This window comes from Nipponia nippon, unplaced genomic scaffold (genome assembly GCF_047370975.1).
Source record: "Nipponia nippon isolate SJK-2023a ecotype South Korea unplaced genomic scaffold, ASM4737097v1 scaffold_6, whole genome shotgun sequence".
Taxonomy (NCBI): domain Eukaryota; kingdom Metazoa; phylum Chordata; class Aves; order Pelecaniformes; family Threskiornithidae; genus Nipponia; species Nipponia nippon.
The window spans coordinates 70,008,924-70,030,663 of NW_028262380.1; the positions used below are offsets into that span (position 1 = coordinate 70,008,924).

The 21,740-nt window shown below is 42.8% G+C and overlaps 1 protein-coding gene across 2 annotated transcripts in view; it reads left to right on the top strand.

The window, feature by feature from the left end:
* Positions 1–6,427: 6,427 nt before the first annotated feature.
* Positions 6,428–21,740, top strand: part of MAML3 (mastermind like transcriptional coactivator 3) — a 284,155-nt gene continuing 268,842 nt past the window's right edge. Inside the window, exon 1 of one of the 2 annotated variants that reach the window (XM_087736314.1) lies at positions 6,428–6,510. The gene's annotated coding sequence lies outside the window, so the exon portion shown is untranslated. Of the gene's footprint in view, positions 6,511–18,028; positions 18,132–21,740 lie in introns of those variants that run through there. The other variant, XM_087736313.1, reaches the window with a different exon arrangement.

Consider the following 21,740-nt stretch of genomic DNA (forward strand, 5'->3'; position numbering starts at 1 on the left):
GAAATACAAGAGAGCAATGCTGAGACCTGGGAGTAGAGTGACTTAACTACTTAAAAAAAAAAAAGGCAGCAGACTTGTTACACAGGGAAGCAAGACTTACGGTTCTGAATAAATGTGTGGCTCCTTCTGTTCCTGAGGAGCACCCGGTGATGGAAGGAGAGGAAGGAATACACAGAGTGCTGCATGGTGAGACAGGAAGGAATTAGGGGTGGAAAATAGTGGCGATGTGTTCTGCTGTGAGTTATTTCTGTCTGGGTCAGTCACTTCAGCACAGTCTTTCAGCTACAATGTTTTCCTAGCAGTGAGATACCTGCCGTTGCTTCTGAGTTCTGGGGCACGCTGGCATCGCACCTGGCATCTTACAGTCCGTTTTCCAGGAAGCAGTTTGACACCTGGACCTGTCACTGGGACTACTAGTCCTGTGTCCTTTTATAGGAAATTCCCAGTTTTCCCAGGACATGTTCAATTTTTCTGACTGTTATCGTTTGTAGCATCTGTTGCTAAAACAAATTAGCTTAGGGAACTAAAGAGCACAGATCTTGAAAACTAACCCTAATAAATGCACATGAGTGCTTCATGAAACTTAAAGACATTTTCTCACTGTTGTGCTGCCCTTATGAGAAGTCCTGAATATACACACTGCTCCCCAAATGTAGATGGATAATTTTTAAAGGAGACAGATGGGAGTCATTCAGGCTGACTAAATGGAGTAAAAGAATGGCATTTGATTCTCTTGTTCCCACAGCCATAGGGACAAGCAGCCTTTTGCATCATGTTAATTTTTCTGTGGTTCGTGGCAGTCGGGGAAAGCCATAACCCCTGTGATTTCATGTGAGGAAAGACTCTGCCCTGGAAGGCCTACTCAGTCACTGTCTGCAGAACACTTCTTGGCTTTCAAAATTCGTATGTGCTGCAATAACATGGTGTCCTGCTTAAAAGTTTATAACTTTTTCTCTGTTTAGGATGCTCAAAAATCATCTAACCTGCCATGCAAGGTTATAGATGACGTGATACTTCTTTTCTGTTAACACTATTTGGTTAAGATTCCACAATCCAAGGAGGCAGACAAGGTCTTCCGCAATTATTAGAGAAATGAAAATTCCTTTCCTGTCAGCTGTGTGTTACAGCAGAAGAATGCGCTGTTTTGAATTGTCTTCAAGAACCTCAGGATCCTATACTTTGCCTAGGTAGCTTATAGAAGAAAAAAAAATTAAACATTCATCAGGTGAAGTAATGTTTGTTTGGTTAATATAATCCATTGCTTCTTGAGCGGCACATTAATTTCACCCATAGTTCCAGCGCTACTTGAGAGGCTTGAATAACATTTAACTCTTAAGTTATCTTGGGGTCATTTTATACCTGGGTCTCATATTTCAATAAAAATTTCAATGGGAATAGCAATTACGAATGTACTTGAATTACAGTTTCCCCTTTGTGAAGTTGCTGCAACAGGCATCTAGCTCAGGAACAAGGATTTGCCATTTGCTATTCATTACCAGAGAGCTGTTCCTCTTTTACCTAAAAAAAATCAAAACTTTCCCACACATATATTGTAAATATCTGTTGGTTTACTGCCAGTTAAAGTACTTAGTGTATATTGTTACAGGACAATTATTTGCCTACAGAAATATAGTACAAAAATGTGATTGTGGCTACTAGCTATATAGTAAGGTCTGTGTGTCAAAACATAGGTTGGACCAATGTTGAGCACTTCTGAAAATCCAGTTTGAACTGAATTATTCTTTCTCATGTCTATAGTATTGGTTTCTTTTGCCAGGAAGTGTCAAAACAGGTTCAGGAGTCTCCCTTCCACTGCCTGGCCTATGCTGTAAAAACACAGTGTGATTACAAAATAACTCCTTTCCCCTCTTGGAGATGATATGCCAGCTCAAAGTCTGTTTCCAAAGATGAACAATCTCTTGCACCGAATGACATTTAGCCCCTTGAAAAATGACTTTTTCATGGTCAATATTGACCTGTGATTAAAAAAAAAAATTAAAGAGGTGCATCAGTTGTTGTTCTGTTTTGTTCTTTCCGGTACTGATCATAAGATGGAGTAACACTGATATTGACAAAACGATGATTTGGGTGCAGCTTTTCAATAGATACGCACAATATGGATATCTGGATTTGTTACATACATCCTCGTTCGGTGTCACGGCTGGAAAGTGCATGTTCGAGTTCTTAAGAGTTAGTACAAATCAGAAACAAAAGCCATCAGTGTGCTTGTTTGTTGAAATGTTCCCTAAGTTTTTTTAAGTGTTCCTGCATTCAGGGGGCCATTGTCACAGCCGATAACCTTCTCAAAACCTAAGTATGCCAGATGAATTATTTTTATTTGTATCTTGCTCTGTTTGGCATAACAGTAATAAGGCTAACTATGTAATAAATATAATTATTTGCTTTAAGATCTGTTTGGGGCAGGGGGGAAACACTTAGGACATCCTATGCTTCCCTTCAAAGTCTGTGGATTTAAGCCTGCCTTTAAGTAGGTTAGTTCCAGTCAGTTCTGTTAATTTCAGAAGGATTTGGTGAGGTGGGTGAACCCAGTCTCTCCCACCTTCCATGGCAAAGAAGTTTTGGGACAGGAGCAGCACCGCTTCTCCTCTCAGGTGGTGACTGTTCACTTGTTAACAATAGTTCTGGTTCACGTAGCAGTATGCGGAGTTATTTCTTCCTCTTCAGTTTTCATGCTTTAATTTATGTAGGCAACAGAATAAAAGGAGCTTGAAGACCCTGATGTTGAGTGGAGATGAATGAACAGAGAAGAAAGATTTGGATCCCGGGCAAGTAGCAAACTTCCCGAGGGTTCAGTTCTTCTCCCCTTTCCTTTCAATTTATCCCACTTGACTTAGGGGCAGTACTTGTGCCAAAAAATACAGAGTACCCCCTGAAGCCTCAGTATTATTTCCTTTGCTGTCAAGCTGTTCAAAGCATGAGCGGGTGTTCTTTAGTCTGATTGTGATTCAGCATCAAATGAGAAAAGTAGTGTCTGCTTCTCTCTTCCCACCTCCATCCTGGCAGATAAGCCCAAGATTTTTTCCCCCGCAGTCTGTGGTCTGCCAGCCCCTTGGGTGCTCTTTTAAACCCACTCCAAAGTCATGATCTAGTTAGATCAGAGCTGGTGAGATCAGAAAATGGGCAGGTAGAACGAGAAATTCTATTCAATGCGAAGACGTTTGGTATCTATTTTAGCAGCAGTACCTCTGCTGGTGTACACTGTAGTGTTAGCCTGCTGCTGACTGCATTACAGGTCTTTTTTGTCTTGCTGTATTAGAGTGGCGGTGGCAAATGTTTTTGGTTCTTTGCTTTTAATCTGTGCTACTGTGGAAGCAGGAAAAGAGGAATGCTTCCTAGAGACCGAGAGATTAGGAAATCAGAGGACAAATTCAAACTGTATCCCTGATAAAAATGTCTAGTATAAGTTTGGGCAAGGTCATTAATGGGTCTTGTCCTCTTTTTCCTTTCTCTAATTGGAGACTGTCTTTTCTCCTATCATGTATCTGGTTCGTCTGTTTGTTTAGACTGTTAGTCCTTCTCTGAAGAACTGTTTGTTATTGCATATTTGTGCAATACCAGTTTTAGTTGGAGTTAATCTATCCAGTTACTCATCTCTGTTCTCATTTAATGTTCAGTTGCTTTTCCTGTTTCAGTACTTACCAAATACTCAACTTGCATTTGTTTTAAAAAAAAAAATCTTTAAATTTTCAAGAGAATATCTTAAGTTTTGATTATCATATATTAACAAAGTTTGAGTACACTTTTCTTCAGCATCTCATTTCCTTGACAATAGATAACAGACTTTGTTTTAAAAGACAGGTGTCTATTATAATTTTGAGGGCTATAGCACAATACTGTAAAGAAGAATTTGCCTGAAGAGGATCTATCCATTATTGTGTGACTGTCAGATTTTCAGATCTTCAGATTTTCAAGAAATGTAGAAAAAGCCACCTACTTGCCCATACTTTTCATTTGCTTATGTTTAAATTATGACATTTTTTTGATGCTTTAAAATGGAATTGAACTGTGTGGTTTTTCTTTTTGGGAATAGATTGTAAATTTTCGGGCCCCTGATCTTTTGATTTAGTATTTCACAGTACAAAGTATGAGCCTATCTAGCTGCTTTTCCAAAGATGTGGGCCAGCTGCCCATGTTCTAGTGTCTAATTCTGAATCTAATGTTGCCAATGACTTTCCTAATTATATCTTCTGCGTTCCCTCCTGAGTGAGACACAATGCTCATCAGCGTGTTTTCACCATCCAAGAATTTGTGTTCTTCCTCATTCTGTTGTATAGTATTTTTTTTTCTCAGTATGACCTCTTTTAGAATGGATGTTTCTCTGTTTTACGTGATCCTAATCTCCTTGCAATCATGCAACCCAGCTAGCTGCATTGTTCAAGATGTGGCGATTCCAACTTGATTTCAACCTACCTCTGGAGACTAGTTTGGAAGATAAGTAGAGGTATCTTGATTTCTTTTCACTGTTCATATTCTAAGCAGAATTTAGGAATTTTCCCTCAAAGTGAAGTTTCACAAAACTGGAAAGGTTACAGATTAATATAAGTGGATGATTGTGTGTACCAATCTAACAGAATATTTAAAGTAGCTATACTGAAGCTGATCTTATTATGGCTTGGTATTACAAAGAATGAGAAGAGGATGTGTCTCTTGTCAGCTTTTGGCTTTAGTAGGTTATGGTGACTTCTGGTTTTTGTTGAACTACATAAATTAGGTCTTCATCACTGGGGAGCATCCAGAAAGTTCTTAAGTATAATTGTTTACCTTTAAAAAAAAAAAAATTAAAATCTACATTCTCTAGAGGCAGACGAGCAAGGAGAGCAGTGCAGAAGTTTCTGTCAAAGTGTCTATTTGAGTCCCTGCTGGGGAGAAAAGCTATTTAAACTACAGGATTTTGTTGATGCAGAAGAAATGGCTGAAGATTGGGAATGAAGAAGTTATTGTTAGTTAGAGCACAGAATTTTGGTTTGACAGCATTTTTGTGCTGACTTGCCTGAAGAGAAACCTGCTGTAGAGGGTACAAGGCAAAGGAAAAGCATCTGAGCAAAGAATATTTGCTTTATAGAAAATTTGTCTTAGGTCCTATTGCTTTTTTCCTGCCTCTTCTGCTTCTGGGGAAAAATGCATACGACTTTAGCTCTAATTTGTTTGTTTACCAATTATTAATGCTTCAGTAGTCCATTAGCCTTGGTACTAACTGTTGATCAGTGCACCTTTGGCCACTGGAGAGCATGACAGCTCAAATCAAAGAAGTGAGTTCATTCTGATTACCGTATGCTAGGACACTGAAATACTTTGGCTTATTTTTTCTGAATAATCCTCTTGGTTCCTTGGAAATAGTGACAGGTGGGGTACATAATCTGTTACCCTCTTTGATTAAACAAACAATTTTCTTTTTCAAACAACTTATGCCTACGAGAATGGTTTAAACGTGTATGGAACATGCATTACTTTTATTTAATTTATTTTTATTCTTAACGCCTACTCAAATATATTCTGACCAGGCTGAAGTTATTTATGCTTGTGTAAGTAACAAAAGAAAACTTGTACACTTACAAATGAAGTGTGATAACTTGGTCACTTTACAATTTGCTTTTGTTATTTTATTTGCCTGCCTGTGACTTTCACATGAGCAGCATGCTTCTAAAATGCTTATTTGCAGATGTCACTTTAAATATTATTTTCCAAGAGTTTATTTTTCTTTGAAAACAGATGTCTGTAATTATCTTCTTTGACCTTCGAGACTTATCAAAGTCAAATAGGTAATCATCCAATCAGACGGGCTATCATTATCAGAAGAAAAGTAATTATACTCTGAATACGTTTGAACATGATTATTACAAGCCTTAAACAGTTACACTTCTGATTGGGGCAGAACTAAAGACATTATCACTTCATAATTCACATGATGTAACTTCACTTATCCTTGTAATTTTGGAATATGAAGAGCTAAATTTACTGAACAGTGTAGTTCTTTAAACTTGGAAAAAAAATATGTAATACCCTCTCTAAAGCCACAAGAAGGATTCTCAAAATCTTTATACTGAAATTAAGGAAGACTGTATTTAAGAACGTGAGAACTAAAACACAATATGAGAGACATCTCTAAAAGGGCTGAGGAGTACAGCATGTATTTGTGTATGAAAATGCACTTGGAATGAAATGTTTTACTACTCTGGATCCAATTCAACAAAGCACTGAGAGTCTCCTTGGCTCTAAGCATTTACTTGATCAGCGCTGTGTCTCCTGGGATCGGGTCCAAAGCTCGTGTATCTCTTTCAGTGCACATCTTCTCATACTTAGGGGAGTGGGAGTTAAAGTCTCCTTTGCTGAGCACAGCTGGAAGGGCATAGTGCCTGAGCTGTCCTTGGCTGAGGTCGGTGACGGGACGGCCATGCCACTCCAGGGGGGCTGGCAGGTTCACCGCCGACTGGAACCAGCTGAGGCAGGAGCCGCTGCCGTGGGAGATGGAATTACGCTGCTGTAACCCCTGTAAGTACGGTTGCAGGGAAAGATGGAAGCAGGTTTTAATCTCATTCATGGCAGTTCTGAAAATCGTGCATACAGGGAAATTTGTTCTTTAAAATGGGAAATGGCAGTAATGTGAAAAAATGCAGTGAAGCAGAAAAAAATGTTGATAATTAGAGGATGGAGGGGAGAAGGAGAATTCTTAATTATACAGGGCTGCTCATGGTAGATATTTTGATTGCTAAGGTGGGATGCTTTTACCTGATCTGACACGTCAAAGCTCAAAAGTTACACTAACTTCATAGTAAGAGAAAGATTTATTTTAAAAGAAAAATCCTGAAGGCATTGTACCTGCTGAAGTTTGTGCGGGTCTGAACAGCAATGTGATCATGTTCAGTTGCTGCATATTCCTGCCCTGCAAGAAATAACTGCAATGGTTGACTTCACAAAGTGTGAGCTAGCAGAGCTAGTGCCAGCTGATAGAAGAATGCTCATGAGGGGAATAGTCAAGATTCTGCTTAGTGTACTTCAGCACTGTGCTGTATGTTCAAATGAGGTGGAACAGAATGGTCTGAGACCTTCTGCTTAGGAATCGGAATGTTTTTCCCCAGCATAACCAAGACACAAGTTCTATTACACTGGTCTTGCACAAAATGGGTGTGCGGAGTAGGGGCTGGCTAACGAAGCAGTTTCAAAGAGGGCAGAAGCTTTTCAGATCACTAGGGAAATCTGTCAGAATCATCCACCTGCACTGTTGCCATTTCTTGGGTCTTGCACATACTTTTGGGAAAAATTATCAGCGTTAGATTCTCTGTGGACCATTTGAAAATCAAATCATTTTAAAAGATGAGGAAATTGATTCTTTCACAGCAGGATATGGCCTGCGGCAATATGAATGGGTTTTGTTTCTTTGCTTGGGACATGCTTCATGGCTTCATAGAGACTTGGAGGGAGTCTTTTTACACCTAGAAGATGTCTTGGTGCTTACCGCACCTCTGAAGAGGAATCAGTACTCTCCCAGATGACTTAGAATAACCTGAAGGCTACCAATCTCTAATTAAAGCAAAAGAAATGGCAATTATTCTGTAAAGAGAGAAACTACCTTAGGCATAACCAGCAAGACAAGAATTTGCTTGGGGGGGGGGGGGAAGGAGGGTCGAAACTCTGCAGAACTATCTAACTCCCCCAAAACTCACAGGTCTGCAGATTTTTAAAGGGCTCCATTCCCATTACAGAAGGTTTATCTGTAAGCTTACCCATAATTCAAAACCACTGCATAGGCTGGATGAAAAAGGGAAACCATTCCAGGAGTCAACAGCATGATTTAACATTTTTCAGAACTGAAAAGGGAGTTTGTGGCTCTTTCAGCTCACCCATGTTTCAGAGTCCTTTTGATGTTGGACTCCGCTTTTAGAACCTACCGGCTGACATAGGACACAAATGATGTTGCTAGCTTGCTACAGGAGAGATCTAAACTCTCGATGGAAAAATTACTTGCGCTATCTGAAATTTACAGCAGTGATTAAACCTGCAGAACTTTTCCACCAATAGCTGTACGAAAGAAAGTTTGCAGGCAGGAGATGAAGTGCATCGCTGTGATGGGGACTTTGGATTCAGGAGTTCTCAGGACATGCTGTCGCATGACTGCAAAATTAGTATTGTCACATTGCTGCTGCGCTTCAGTCTACGTATAAGCAAAATAATCCTGCTGGTGTCTGTAGACAGTGTTGTGAGTGGTTTGTTATCTTTCCATGCAGGAGAGCTGGGAACTGGCTGTTCAGTGAAAAATGTGGCTGCTGATAAAAGCATGGTTGTCATTTTTTCCTCCTTGCTTGTCAGAAGTGGAAACATCCTGGTCCCCTGGAAGGAGGAACACAGAGACCAGAATTAGTCTCTAGTGCAGTTAAAAGCTTCCATGATACTGGAATAATGTATGATTTGCAATTTTAGGTTCTAGTAATGAATTAGAACAAAATGTTCATATTCTAGTCTGGCCACTCTGCATCAGGGATGAACTAGAAACCCTCTCCTGATTTGCTAAAAGAAAATTGGGAGAGAAGAAGAAAAAAAAAAAGCTCTAGAGTGACTTGGACAAGAGGAAAATCAATTTGGGTTTTTGTCATGAAAATGTTCTGATAAAAATTAGGTAAATCATTCCTTAAGTCAGTTGTTGAATTCCTTAATTTTTTTCTTGCTGGGCTAAGTCATTCTCAGAACTGACATTTGGGACCCAGCCGGGGAGTGTGTCTGATATCCCAGCTGCTCACAGATGAAATTACTGGGTGTGCAAAACCATGTTTTCCTTTGGCCTTATGGAATTAGTTCCTTTTAGCAATAAGAGAATTGAAATACTAGTTGTTACCTGTGGTAGCATGGTCTGCATGGCAAAGAACTGTGGAAAAGCCAGCACAGGAGATGAGAGATGTCCCTGTTGCTGATCGCTAATGTAGAGTCTAAGACATTGAACTGGAGGTATGAGTGACTATTTCAGAAGCAGAAAGTGAGAAAACCAATGAAGTGTAGGTTCTTTGAGAGGCAAGAGAGACAGCTCGTTAGAGCAGAGGATTGATTAAAAGGCAGGCTAGGATTTCTGAACGATAGCTTTTTGTTTCTAGTACATTCAGAGAATCACAATTTTATGTATGTATTTGTAGCAGAGAACTCTGTCTCGCCAAAGAAATATTCAACTTGTTGCTCTTGCAGTGGCCTTATGAAGCAATATATTGCGGTTTGGCCCAGGGTAAAGGGGCAAAATGCATTTAATCAACCAGCTTCCTCTGGTTTATTTTTCTGAATTTGCAGTAGTCTTGAATTTGTTTTACTAATGCCATCACTTAACAAGTGCAACCTGGTATAAGCTTGGAGAGTGAGATATTTTCAGTATTTATCCCAGGATTGCTAAAAGATTCAATCATAAAGTTTGGCTGCTCCTTCTAACTTCTTTCCTGTCTATACATCAGTTTACTTTAAAGACAGTCAATAAAATTCTTGCATGAAAAGGAGTTGTCCCCAGACATTTCACTCTTCACAAATAACTGAAACGCATGTTAACAATTTATTATATAATGAAGAATTCCCTTCTTCTGCACTGTCCATTTTGCAGCCACTTAACTCCTTGATCAAGATAGAAAGTCAAAACCAGATGGGACATCTCCCTTCAAAAACACATTCCTAAGTTGTTCTTACATCATCTTTACAGAGTTGCTTGAGCTAAAAAAAAAGTCTATTTTACAGTTTTATTACCCTTTAACAATTAAAGCAATGCTGTGTATAAGAAGAAACTTTCTAATTGTTGATTATTTCACTTTTGTCTTATTCAGAGCTCTTTCACATTTCTTTCAAGACCATGAGTATTTAGATTAAGGAAGAAAACATTTGGGTTATGACTGAGTGGATGGAAATTATTTTATTGACAGTTCTTTAAATCTTTCTTTCTTTTTTGTTAACAAGCTCAATACCTGTTCCTACCTTTCAGGCATTTTAAACTTCCTTCATGTGCAATTTCTTCCCTTCCCTCGCACTTTTTTATTTATCGAATTAAATCACAGAAGTCTTTTTGCAAAGACTGACCTTGACAACTCACCGCAGCCTGTGGCTTTTGTTACTGTTCTGCCTCACTACATGCCCATAAATTCATTTAGTTGAACTGAGCTTCATCTTGTTGGAGGAATCAGTCTTTTCTTTCCTTTCCTTCGATTTCATTGTCTTACATGATGGGTTAGAGGTGCTTACCAAGGATTTTTTCCACAAAAAGATACTTTAACCTGGTCTGAAAGATTCCGCTGTTTTTTATTGTCTTCCCTGCTCCTTCTTGCCCCCAGAGCTACCTGTGGCCACACGCTTCCTTCCTTCTGGGCACATAAGGAAAGTAACTTCAGAGATTTCCTAGAAACTGTACTATAATTGGAAGTGACTCCTGTTTTGAATATATTATGCTACAGGCGGCTGTTGAAGTTCTCTGTGTGGTCCATTCTGTAAACAACTTGCGTTACAGGTTATGCAAATTAAATAACTGATGTCCCCTCTTTTTTTAATGTTAACAGTTTGGAGTCATGAGCTGCGACAGCACATTGCTGTTTGTGGACAGCCAAGTGTATTCATGGAGCTCAGTTAACTGAACAATAAAACTCGTATGTGTCTCCCTGTTCAAAAGCATTCATTCTTTGGAGCCCGTGGCATCTGCCTCAGAGAGCCAAACCTTACATGCAGTAGTAGGGCTTGAAATGTCTGGGTAGTGCACATGTTGTCCTTTAACTTAGAATAATGACATGTCTTTAACTTAAATAATCTAAAATTCAAACTGAAATTTAGATTCAGCAACAATGGGATTCCTACAGAATTATTTAATCACCAAGAGAATAGTATTCTATGCTCAAAATTTTCAGCAGCTAAAAGCAGCACAAATTTTGTGAGCTAACTTCTCTGGAGAAAATTACTTGGAGAACATTGAGGAGACAAGTTTCCAGGGAAGTTGCACGTATGTATGGTTATATGTTGGTGTAAATTAAAACAGAATTTGTCCTACAGGTTTTGTAATATAACTTTGATACAAAACAGTTGGTGTTCCCTGAGAAAGTTACTTTCTAGTTCTTATTTATCATGCATTTATTTCCTTTCATGAACTACCTAACCTAATCTTGAAACGTCGTTCAAAAAATTAAGCCCCTTTTCCCTTTCATTCCTCTATTCTCTATCCTGTTTTCCATTTCTTCCTCAGAACTTAGTCCACAGTATGATCTACTTCCATGATAATCTTAAATTGGGGGTGCACTTACATTTGTGTCGGTCAGATTATGAATGCAATGATCACCCCCGCTTGCTGGGATTTTTGTTCAAATCATGGATTGCTCTGAGCGTACAAGCTGACTTCCTCTTGCAGGAAATTAGATCAGTTGGGCACTGGGACCACAGTTCAACATACTCCAAACACTAATGGGCACTCAGGCTATAGAATCGACCAGGGCTGGTGTTCTGCGCAGGCCAGGGAGAGACAGAGACTGTGGAGGATTCTTTCTGGATCTCAGTAAGAAAGGCCTGACAACAAATGGCTTAATAAAATAGCTGTTTTAATAAAAAGAATAAAAAGATACGGAGAGTGAGTAAATCTTACGCCCTTCACGTGCTGGGAACCCCGCATTTGTGCATCTGGAGGGACCCTGGATGGATTTTTCCCGTGGCACGCTGCACAAATTCTGTCTGTGGAGAGGTTCCTCTTCCCACCCATGCCATGGTGGCTTTTATACTGTGGATCAAGCATACTCACGTATCGTCTCCTGACAGGCTGGAATGTTATCTCTGTTACAACACCCACCAGTGCACAGCGCAGGCTGGCATGGGGCACTCCATCATTACTGAGGCTACTCATGCTAATGTACAGGCTTCTGAAGCCCGAAGTACAAGGCCCAAAAGAGCAGACATGGTTTGCTCAAGATCACTGACTCCTTGAATATAATGCCTTCCACGAGGCTCCCAACACAGCCACTCCAAAGTAAAAATGCTCTGAAATGCATACAAGGTAGCTGTCAGATTCTTAGTGCCAAATCTTTCATTTTACAAGCATGTTCCTATCAGTCTATGCTACTACATAATGTAGGCAATACCCTTGATGTATTAACTATAGTTCTCATTTCTGGTTTTGCACAGACATTATAGAATCATGAATCCTAAAAACCTCCTTGTCTTGTCTCAAACCAGTAATTTGTCTTGGGGTGAGCAGCGGGGACTACAGCAGTGGTATTTACATTGGAGGCCTTTAGCTTTCTCAGAAGTGAGAGCGCTGATTTTGACATTTTTTTAATCCGCTTTCTATCCAAAGCTATTGACCTTTCCGTCATTTGCTGAAATTACTCATAATTTACTAATTCCGGATGGCTTTTTCTGTTATCATAAGAGAGAGATTCTTTTTCACCTTTCCTTCTAATTCTAGCATTGACTTGACACTGTGCATGTCTGCTTCCACTACTGCAGAATTCTTTGCTCTGTTTTAAACAACCCCAGTAGCTTTCCTAAGGAATCTGAACTCACTTAATTAAGCAGCTTATCTAATCCTGCTTCAGAAGTTCATCTGTTCTGCATCACAGCTAATCTCGAAACTTGGCATGAAACTATGCACAATTTATTCTACATTATTATGCTGTATTCTTCAGAAAGTATGACAGGAGGGTTAGTGTTCACGTAAAAGTGACCGGACGCATTTTGAAAGCACAGAAGACTGAGAACTATTAAGCCTCTAACTTCGGTGGAAGGAAGTCCCTGAGCTGCAAACAGTTCACGAACATGGCAAGTATATGGTGATACTCTTCCTATGCAGCCTCTGTTGGTTGCTGTTGGAGATACGGCCTGCTGGGCCGGATGGACTTTTTGTTAGCTTGTCTGTAGCTGTCTAATGTATTTTATCAAAAAACCTGTATCCTAATTTGAAAAGAAGCTATTCATAGCATGCTATAAATAGTATCCCTTATACTACTCTTGAAGTTATAGCAAGTAGATGAAAAGACAGTGTTAATTTTCTTAAATGATGATAGCTTGGTCTATTGGAACAAAGGCTTCTGTTAGTTCATTAGATATCCTGTAGCTTCCATCAGTTCTCTTCATTGCATCTGAATGTTCGTAGCAACATAAGCACAGGCAGCATTTCTAAAAGAGGAATTCAGTTTAATCAGGATTGATACATGTGTATCTTGGCTCAAATCCCACAGTCTCACTTCAGATGTGGGCCCTGTTTTCAAGTGTAACTTTAGATCTCTTGCAAAAACTTGAATTTGCTATGGTGCATGTTCTTCACGTACACTGCAAAAGGGCTTCGGCAGTGAGCTCCACAGAGAGTCAGGATTCGGGCATGGCAGGGGCTGCTCCAGGCTTTGCAATGACAGCTTCTGTGAAAAGGACAACTGTGACCCTTTATACCCTGTCTCCTCCCGCCTGTCCTTCTAGTCCTCCTTTTCTTCTCTGCCCTCGTTCCATGCTGCTTCTCTTCACCTACTCGGTTTTTCTTCCTTATTTAATCCCTCCAGGCTCCCTATTCCAGTCCTTGACCAGTCAATACTAGTTCCCATCTTCCTGACTCCTCACTTCTCTGGCCTTTTTCGCAGTGACCGATTCTACACCCACCCTTTGCCCACGTCCTAATACCTACTGCTCTTGGATGCCATCTCCTTTCTTTAGGCATTTTGTACAATTTTGGTTCCTCCCTCCCCTTCCATCAGTTCTTGGTCCTAGTACATCAGAGTAGCTCTCATAGATATTCTAGCATCTCATCATGCCTAAGCTCAACTCTGCTCTCTCATTTGCAGGTCCACTGTTTCTTCATCTACTGCAGTTACCTTAATGAATCAGTTCCTTGCTCACCTTTAATTTCTCTCCTTGGGTCATACTCCTTCACTCCTTGTCCAGGATAGTTCTTGTCTGTTTCCTTCCCTGCTCCAGTTTTTAGACTGACTCTGTCCCCAAACAAGATCCTTTTTCAAAACTGCCATCATTCTTGCCTTACTCTTGACCTCTCTGTAGCTGATTCAAGAAACTGTGTTTGAGATATATATATATATATATATATATACACACACACTAACTCCAGTTCCTATGTTTGTAATTTGAGGACTTTGATTAAGTACAACCTACAAGTTTTGGCAGAACTTATGAATTTGCTTTATCATTGAATTGTACTGTTATGTGGTGTCAGCTAGCCAGAAAGGATCACAGTCTCCGACTGTGACCAGTGAAGAATTGTCGATGCAAATGGGTTTGCACACCAAAAGGATATTATTGAGCAGTAAGTTGACAGAAGTCAAGGAGAACTGACTCTCACAAACTTTCCTGCTGAAAGGTTTTGAAGAATGTTGAAGCGTTTCCCCAGGTACAGAAGAGAGATGGTGGTGATACTGCTACCACTTGAAATCTTAGAGAGTTGCAGAAAATAAAGATTGAAAATAATGTATAGTACTAAATATTGAGCAGCCCCATTAAAAATATGTTTGATCATCTCTCTCTTCTCAACTTCTGCTCATCATTGTGATTTTATGTATTTTTTTAATAGCAAAGACCATATACAGTACATCTTGCAGAGGAGGCTTTTGACAAGCACAAGTGAGGGTTAAGTGTTTGACTTTCCTTTATTTCCTATGTGGTATAAGCATTTGATTGTTGATCGCATCTTTGCAAAACTCTTCCCTGCATTTTCAAATAGACTGGTATAGAGCAAAGTAATCCAACTCCTGTCTAGAACTCTAGTTGTTAAAATAATACAAATATGCTTTTAGATGTAGTTTGTAATACTTGTCTTCAGTTTTAATGAATGAGAAGTAATCCGTTTAAAAGCAGTGCTGTAAAAAAAGAGCAATAGAATGTAGCGGCAGTTCTGATGTGATGTCTTTGTAATAATAACTTTTTTAAGAGAGTGAGCTGATTGCCATGGGTTTTGACTTAAGCTAGAAAGGAATTAGGGATTTTGCACTTCTACTAATAGTACCAAATGCAAGAGGTCTCTTGAGAGCTAGAGAACTTACAAAGTATTAGTGACTTAATCATCTCAGCAGCTGGTATGCTAAAAGGAAATTATTTTTCAAATTACTTTTCCAAGATTGTGTTCTTAAACATTTAAATGTAGATGCACACATGAGGAACAAGGTATGTGTAAATAATCCCAGTCACTTTAGTAAGAGATACATGTATACGTACGCTCAGAAAAAATGTACGTCAGAACTGGACTTGAAAATGCTGTCTTATAGTGCAAACAACAGGAGTGAGGATTAAGTTCCTGCTGAGGATCAAGGAGGGCTTTCCGACATTTTTGATAGGCCTTGCATTGACGTGCACCATAGCCATATTTCCATCTCCAGCACTGTCCCTCTTGCTTTCCCCATGCACAGTTTCTGTCCTGGACGCTGCCACTACATTATGATAGCCACCGTCCACCGAGAAGCTGGGCTCTGGGAGTCTGTACTGGTTACTGAAAGGAACGGCTGCCAAGCTGACAGGAGAGCAGGATGCTGGCATGGCAAGAAGGGGCAGGGTTTATTTTGGATAGTGTTGCAGAAATCTGCAGAAAGGAAGTGTTTGTAATAAGGTGATTAGAAAGAAGCGTCTGAATAAGGCTTTTAGAAATTATTTTAATTTGGGATCAACGTTTTTAGTGGATCTGAACTGCAGTTACCTCTCAGGATTATACAGTATGCCATGTTCACCTGAATTGTTTTTCTTTAAATATAACCTTATTAACAACAAATAATATTTCAAAGTTCTAGTGAATATAAGCCATTGTTGCATTTTAGAAGTGAAGTAATAATGAGGTACTTCAGCTCTGCTTCAGTTGGCTGGGTCTTCTAAACCTTCACCGCTAGTGTTGGCTGTACGTGTTCACTAATTGTTGTGGGGAGGTAGGTTTTTTCAGACCTTTCCACATGCATAAGTGAGCAGAAAGGATCACTGTTTCTGAATTAGAATTTTCTTCTGGTGGAATTTACATGATAAAAGAAACTTGTAGTAGTATGAAATGTAATCGTTAGGGGTTGTGGTTTTTTTAACCTGGAGGCATTTCTCAACTTCAATGTTCTATTAAACTACAGGAACTCTGTTTTGTTCCTCTTTGGGAAGAGCTGTACTTCTGTTACTAGTAGAGATCACAGTGTGCTTAGCCTATAAACTCTTTGAGAAGAAAGGAACACAAATTACAGTATTTAAAGCAGTACAAGTATGAAAAAGAAACTGAGGGTCTGGAAATATTTTACATTTGTATACCACCTCCTTTCCCAGCATCCACAAGGTTACAATAATGCGCTACAGACTCGCAGTATCCTCATAAATTGTGTATTACTACCTCCGTTTTATTGACGGGGAGCCGAGATACAGAGATACTGTGGTTTCTCAATTCATGCAGTAAGCCAGTAAAAAAAATGGAAATCTGAATCCTAATTGTGTTTGAAGCAAAAAAGCATTTTTTTTCTCTCGTAAAATAATAGCAAAAAATGTAAGGGATCTCTGGCAGTTGTAAACTTCATCCCCATTAAGAGTTCAACTGTGTTTATGTCAGTCTTGAAATATGTTTGTTTAACTTGTCCTCTAGTGACAAATACACCACAGCCTCTCCAGGCAATATGTTTCAACGTCTCACTGTGCTTATCACTAAAAAAGTTTGCTGCAATTTAAATCTATTACTTCTTGTTCATGATGGGCATGGAGAACAAATTACTCCTTTCCTTTGAAAACTGTGACCATACTCCTCCTCAGTCTTCCCGTATGGAGATTAAACAATCGCAGTTCTTTTGATCTTTCATTGTAGGTCGTGTTTTCTAACCCTCTGATCATTCTCATTGCTCTCTGCTGCTCTCTCCAGTTATCGACATCATTCTTGGAACATGGTGCCAAACCCAAGGCGCTGCACTCGTGGCTGATGCCTTAATAGTACCGAACAAAGCAGAAGGATGACTTCACTCGTCTCACAGAGCAATTTCCTGTTACACACCAAAGATGACGTTTGCCTTTTCCCCCACAGAATGACCCTGCTGATTCATATTGCCTGTCACTGTGTTGGAGGTCTGTTTTTCTGCAGAAAGGCTACCTTACCACTCGGGCCCCAGGCCCGAGGCTCTGCACGCCCACCTTGCACTTGGCATACGTGTGAGTAGGGGCTCTCCCCATCTTATTTTTGCATTGTGCCTCTTCGTCAGCGGAGAGCACTCAAGAGACATTTTGTTTGCTCTTTTTAGAATTGGGCTGCCCTGTCCTTTCTAGACTGGATATACAGAGGTAACAGAAAGGTAAAACTGAGAGGCGATCCAAGCCGTTACTACTGCAGACAACACCATGAAGTAACTACTTTTATAAATTCTTCAGATATAAGTTATCCTTCTTGCCTACACTGTGTTGACTGGAAGATCATTCCAGGACCTCAGTCACCACCTGAGGGTGGTTCAAATATTTGCTCTTATGTCCGGTTAAACTGTATTCACTTGTTCTCACAGCAGAATGTTATCTGTGGTGTTGATACCTGTGCAAAGAGCAGCCCTGTCCCCTCATTCTTTCATAGAAATTTAGGTTGGAAAAGACCTTTAAGATCATCGAGTCCAACCGTTAACCTAGCACTGCCAAGTCCATCACTAAACCACGTCCCTAAGCACCACGTCTACCCGTCTTTTAAATACCTCCAGGGATGGGGACTCAACCACTTCCCTGGGCAGCCTGTGCCAGTGCCTGAGTACTCTTTCGGTGAAGAAATTTTTCCTAATATCCAACCTAAACCTGCCCTGGCGCAGCTTGAGGCCGTTCCCTCTCGTCCTATCACTTGTTACTTGGGAGAAGAGACCGACCCTCACCTCGCTACAACCTCCTTTCAGGTAGTTGAGGCAAGCAATAAGGTCTCCCTTGAGCCTCCTCTTCTCCAGACCAAACAACCCCAGCTCCCCCCGCCGCTCCTCATCAGACCTGTGCTCCAGGCCCTTCACCAGCCTCATTGCCCTTCTCTGGACACGCTCCAGCACATCGATGTCCTTCTTGCAGCGAGGGGCCCGCTGGGCCCTGTGAGCCAAGGCGTTTCCATCTCCTTTCCTGTGACGAGTGCTGTGATTGTCAGGGTCATCTCTGGCAGCATTGCCCTGGGACAACTGCAAGGAAGACAAACGGACAATCTGCAGCATCTGGCGGGTGATGAACAGGTACTGCATTTTACTTGATCTTCTACTTATCTTCATCGTTTCCATTTGTTCCCTTCAAAACATTTTTAATGAAATTTTACTCAAATGAGAGCTAACCCTCTCCTAATGTACGGTCTGTTACGCTCCGCCTCGCCACGCCAGTTTGAGCGGGAGAGGTTTGTTCCAGCGGTGGCTGCTAGGCCTGCCCTCCCCCTGCCCCTCTGCCCGAGTCGCTCCCCCCTGGGCTGCCGGGGCAGCTCCTCCCCGGCCGCCGCATCGGTTCCCCCGGGGCAGGAGGCAGGCGGGATGGCGCCGGCCGGGCTCGGGCCGGGCCTCCCCTCCGCGGCGGGCTCGGCGCAGTGCGGCCGCCCGGCCCCTAGGTGGTGGGCCTGCCGCTAGGCCGCGGCGGCCGGGAGGCGGTGCCCGCCTGCCCTCCGCCTCCTGCCCGCCGCCGCAGCTCGGGGAGGAGGGGGAGCAGCCCGGGAAGGAGCGGCGGGCGGCGGGCCAGCCCTCCGGGGGGAGCCCGCCCCGCTCCTCCCGCCGCGGGCGGGCGCAGGCAGGGCGGGAGCTGGGGCTGCGTGCGCGGGGGCGAGCCCGGCCGCTGACGGGAGCGGAGGGGAAGAGCCGCTGTTCGCCGCGGCAGGGGGCGGCGGGCTGCGGGGAGGGCAGGAACTGAAAGCCAAGAGCGTTTTGCAGCTCCCACCCGTTTCAAGCCCTGTGACCCTCTCGCGGGCTGGAGCTGCAGGGAGCCCGAGGTGGGGGTTGTCCAGCCCTGGTGCTTGAGCTGCCGGGCCCGGCCCTGCCCCGCAGGGAGCACGCAGCCCGTGGCCGGGGGCTTTCCTGGTGCTGCCGGCGCGGCGCTCCCCGCTCGGGGATGGCGTCTGCGAGGCGCCAGCAGCCTCCCTCAAAGCTCGCTGTAGAACCAGGAGTTTCCACCCTGAGCTTGTAGCTGTAGCTGCGGAGTTCACGGATCCAGGCATCAGCTTACAGGTTCCCGGGCTGGGAGGTGAAATGCAGACACCTTTACGGGCGCCCTTCTCTCGGAAATCCCCGTGCGGGTGCGGGCCGGTGGCAGCGCCGGGTGAAGCGGCTTGGCGCCGGCCGGAGGCGGGCCCGCAGCCTGCCGAGCCGCCGGGCGCCGGCAGCGCCCCGGTCCTGCGGGATCCACTCCTCAGATTCGATGCGGCTCTGGGCGTGCGCCCGGCTCCTCAAGTTGTATTTCTTCTGTTCGGGGGGGTTACGGAAAGTGGCGGCGGGCGGCCTGCGCCCGGCCAGCCGTCTGTCCCGCCCCGCCGTCCGTCTGTCCCGCCCCGCGGGTCCGCCCCGGCAGCGGCGCGGGGGTCGGCGGCAGGAGGGGGCGCGGAGCCGGCGGCGGCGGCGGCCGGGACCGGAGCGGGCCCCGGTGCCGCGGTGCAGGCGGCGTGTTTGGGCCGAGCGGGGCCTGATGGCCCTCTGGGGGTGAAAAGGCCGGGAGCGCCGGTATTCCCCGCGCGCTGAATGGGTGTGCTGGGTGTAAAGCCACCCACGGGGTTGCCACTTGAGTTGGTGCAAGTGCTGAAGTAATCAAAAGAACCTGACTTAGGAAGGAGATAGAAAAGAAGAAGTCACTGATGAGCCAGACTTCTAGTGTGCATGGTATTGCTCCAGGTTCTCCATTAATTTCTTAACAGCCAGACCATCATTTTTGGGAAGGGGGCTGTTAGAGGGGTTGGGACTGCATCTGCACTAGCAAGTAGTGTGATGCAGGGGAGTGGATCTGTACAGTCAATCTAGCTGGTGCTGAGGACCATACTATATGCATTTCAGGATCATAGAATCATTTAGGTTGGAAAAGACCTCTAAGATCATCAAGTCCAACCATAAACTTACTGCCAAGTCACTCTAAACCATGTCCCTAAGCACCACATCTACCCATCTTTTAAATACCTCCAGGGATGGGGACTCAGCCACTTCCCTGGGCAGCCTGTTCCAGTGCCTGAGTACCCTTTTGGTGAAGAAATTTTTACTAATATCCAATCTAAACTTTCCCTGGCGCAGCTTGAGGCCATCTCTTCTCATCCTATCACTTGTTACTGGGGAGAAGAGACCAACCCCTGCTTCGCTACAACCTCCTTTCAGGTAGTTGTAGAGAGCAATAAGGTCTCCGCTCAGCCTCCTTTTCTCCAGACCAAACAACCCCAGCTCCCTCAGCCGGTCCTCATAAGACTTGTGATCCAGACCCTTCACCAGCTTCGTTGCCCTTCTCTGGCCACGCTCCAGCACCTCCATGTCCTTCTTGTCGTGAGGGGCCCAAATCTGAACGCAGTACGCGAGGTGCGGCCTCACCAGTGCCGAGTACAGGGGGACGATCACTGTCCTAGTGCTGCCGGCTACACTATGCTTTGCTTTGTACTAGCTCTAGCCTGGAGCAGTGGACTGCAAGTCCAGTAATGGCTGGAACACATCTTCCACTTTAGCTTCATTTGAAAGTAATCCAGCTTCAAACTGCTCCATGGCATGAACCATCCAGGATGAAACAATCAGGAGAAATCTGCTCAAAAGCACACTCCTCATACAAACTGAAATAGTAATGCCGATGCGCTCTGTGCGTGTTTTTTGTTAATACATCTTCATCCAGTCCTACACCCTTACTTGCCTTTAGTACCATTTATGTAATTCACCTATTCCATCAAGTTTAGAGGGACTGTTGGCCCGGTGATCAACTGTGATAGAACAAGAGCTTTCGAAGAACAGCATGTGTCTTTGTGCATTTCAGAAGGGCGGATAACTGCAGCTCTTTCCAAACCTGAGATCAAGACCAGGTAGTGGTTATTTTAAGTGAAAAGAGTAAGATTTTCAGAGGACTCTATGTAAAATATACCACCTCTTTTTTTTTTCTTTATTCCTTCAGCATCAGCTCAAAAAAAAAAAAGCAGAAAGTGAGAAAGGTGTAAGCCTGCCTTTGAAAGTTCACAGAATCTCATTCTATCACTCTTCCTCATGCTGAGCAACATTATAACAGTACCTACAGCATCTACCTCAATTAAATGGTATCTGTACAATTTCCATTCAAAATATGGAAATTTTAATGTGAATACCCAGGTTGAGCACATCTGATCCCCGCTGTAAGTACAAACACAATGACTGCTCACATTTTTAATGTTTTCTTCTCATCATAATGTAGACGTATTCAAATAAAAGTAACTTAAAACAGAGGATCTGTTTTCATTTCTGAAGAGCATTTGCATTCTGTGCTGGGGTGAAGAGGTGAGTTATTCTACAGCATTTGCGTTCAACAGGGGATGCTTACAGTTGATATTGGATTTTTGTATTTGAAACCAGAACTGGCCAGTGGAATTACCACTGAATCACAGAAAGCAGAGATGGAAAAGCCCAGTTAGATCATCTAGCTTTTCTCCTTCCTGGTGTAGGATTATTGTGTACCAGATACTTCAGTGCTTTTTCCAGTGTAGTTTTAAAAGTCTCCAGGGGTATGCCTTGTGTCTCTTCCTTCAGGCAAATATTCCATAACCCTCTGTACTTCACCGTTAGAAATCTTTTCCTGAGATTTGACCTAAATTTCTCCTTTCTTAAGTACATTCCATTTGCTGAAGATTTATTACCTTGAACCATCGTAAGTAATTCCAGTCA